Source organism: Sturnus vulgaris, chromosome 30 (assembly GCF_052056855.1).
Source record: "Sturnus vulgaris isolate bStuVul1 chromosome 30, bStuVul1.hap1, whole genome shotgun sequence".
In the NCBI taxonomy this organism is placed as follows: Eukaryota; Metazoa; Chordata; class Aves; order Passeriformes; family Sturnidae; genus Sturnus; species Sturnus vulgaris.
The window spans coordinates 4,797,917-4,799,943 of NC_142272.1; the positions used below are offsets into that span (position 1 = coordinate 4,797,917).

The window sequence follows — 2,027 nt, forward strand, 5'->3', positions numbered from 1 at the left end:
GCCCTGGGATAAGAACGGGGAGAAACCTCGCCCTGATCACTGGCCAAACACACTCCATGTAGGAGAATGACCTGAAGTTATTGCCCAAAAAATCAGAGGACATTGAGAAGTAAAATTGCAAGCAACTTTCCCCCATCCTTTCTCCTTCCTGAGCTCTCCCTCCTCCCCACACGATGACCATTGTGTCTCCAGGGACACGAAAACGACACCAAAAATAGTTTTATTAAAAACAGAATGTTTAAATTGCAGTAGAAAATAGAGCACCAGAAGCCAAATCTGGACTTTAGATACAAAAGGACCCAGATGAACACGAGGCCCTGGCTCCTTTCCTTTCCCTGCCCACAAACCCATGCCTGGGGAGCTGACAGGAGCCCAGCACAGGCACAGGGAGCCTTCCCAGGGGCTGCACATCCAAAGCCTTGGGAGCGCCTGGGTCACCCCAAACCTCACCTGTGCCGCTGGCACCTGCAGCTCTGGGCACTCTCCAAAACGCTGCATCAGACACCGGGCCTGGAATGTCCCGGCTTTAAGCACACACCTGCGGGAAGCACAAAACATTGCGGCTTTAGGGCCGGCCTGAGCAGAGCTCCGGGCTCAGAGCCCGGCCCGGGGACTCGATGGCACCGCGGGCAAAAGCTGCGCTGCCGGAGGGAGGGAGGGAGGGAGGGATGGCCGGGCCTCAGAGTAATTCTAGAGCTAAAGCGGTGAGAGACATCAGCTCGCCTCAGATAATACATGCCAGCGCTCATCCCGGGCCGGCCAGCGCCTCCTCCTCCTCCTCCTCCTCCTCCCCTTCCTTCCACAGCCCCGGCACCGGCACCCACACAGAGGATCCCCCCCGTTCCCCGCTATCCCCCCCGTTCCCCGCTATCCCCCCCAATCCCCGCTATCCCCCCAATCCCCGCTATCCCCCCCAATCTCCGCTATCCCCCCCAATCCCCGCTATCCCCCCAATCCCCGCTATCCCCCCGTTCCCCGTTATCCCCCCCGTTCCCCGCTATCCCCCCCGTTCCCCGCTATCCCCCCAATCCCCGCTATCCCCCCCGTTCCCCGCTATCCCCCCCGTTCCCCGCTATCCCCCCAATCCCCGCTATCCCCCCCGTTCCCCGCTATCCCCCCAATCCCCGCTATCCCCCCAATCCCCGCTATCCCCCCCGTTCCCCGCTATCCCCCTCGTTCCCCGCTATCCCCCCAATCCCCGCTATCCCCCCCGTTCCCCGCTATCCCCCCCGTTCCCCGCTATCCCCCCAATCCCCGCTATCCCCCCCAATCCCCGCTATCCCCCCGTTCCCCGCTATCCCCCCAATCCCCGCTATCCCCCCCAATCCCCGCTATCCCCCCCCGTTCCCCGCTATCCCCCCCAATCCCCGCTATCCCCCCGTTCCCCGTTATCCCCCCAATCCCCGCTATCCCCCCCAATCCCCGCTATCCCCCCCCGTTCCCCGCTATCCCCCCAATCCCCGCTATCCCCCCCGTTCCCCGCTATCCCCCCCAATCCCCGCTATCCCCCCAATCCCCGCTATCCCCCCCGTTCCCCGCTATCCCCCCCAATCCCCGTTATCCCCCCGTTCCCCGCTATCCCCCCAATCCCCGCTATCCCCCCCGTTCCCCGCTATCCCCCCAATCCCCGCTATCCCCCCAATCCCCGCTATCCCCCCGTTCCCCGCTATCCCCCCGTTCCCCGCTATCCCCCCGTTCTCCCGGTCCCGTCCCGCACCCCGCGGCCGCTCCCCAGGATCATCCGCCCGCGCTGCCCCGGGAGGAGGAGCCGCCGCCAGGATCCGCTCCCGGGCCGTGCCCGCCTTGCCCTGGATCCACCCTCATCTCCCCCGCCTCCATCCCCATCCCCCTCCACTCTCGGGGCATCCTTCTCCACCCCAGCCGGCTCCATCCCCTCTGCCTCCATCCTGGGACCATCGATAAAAGATCCGTGTTAATCACAAAAGCATTGGGGCTTGTATAAACCAGAATACTAAGCTCTGAACTGAAGCATGGACACTAGATAAAAGAAATTATATGATTATATA

The 2,027-nt window shown here is 63.0% G+C and overlaps 1 long non-coding RNA gene and 1 other non-coding gene across 2 annotated transcripts; both read right to left on the reverse strand.

Annotated features, from left to right (window-relative positions):
- Positions 1–202: 202 nt before the first annotated feature.
- LOC148220881 (uncharacterized) lies at positions 203–1,770 on the reverse strand. The gene is made up of 2 exons (XR_015808789.1): positions 1,718–1,770; positions 203–538 (listed from the first exon to the last, which is right to left on the reverse strand). It is a non-coding gene; the product is annotated as an uncharacterized LOC148220881 (long non-coding RNA).
- Positions 674–757, reverse strand: LOC148220882 (small nucleolar RNA SNORD45). The gene has a single exon (XR_015808828.1). It is a non-coding gene; the product is annotated as a small nucleolar RNA SNORD45 (small nucleolar RNA).
- Positions 1,771–2,027: the final 257 nt, after the last annotated feature.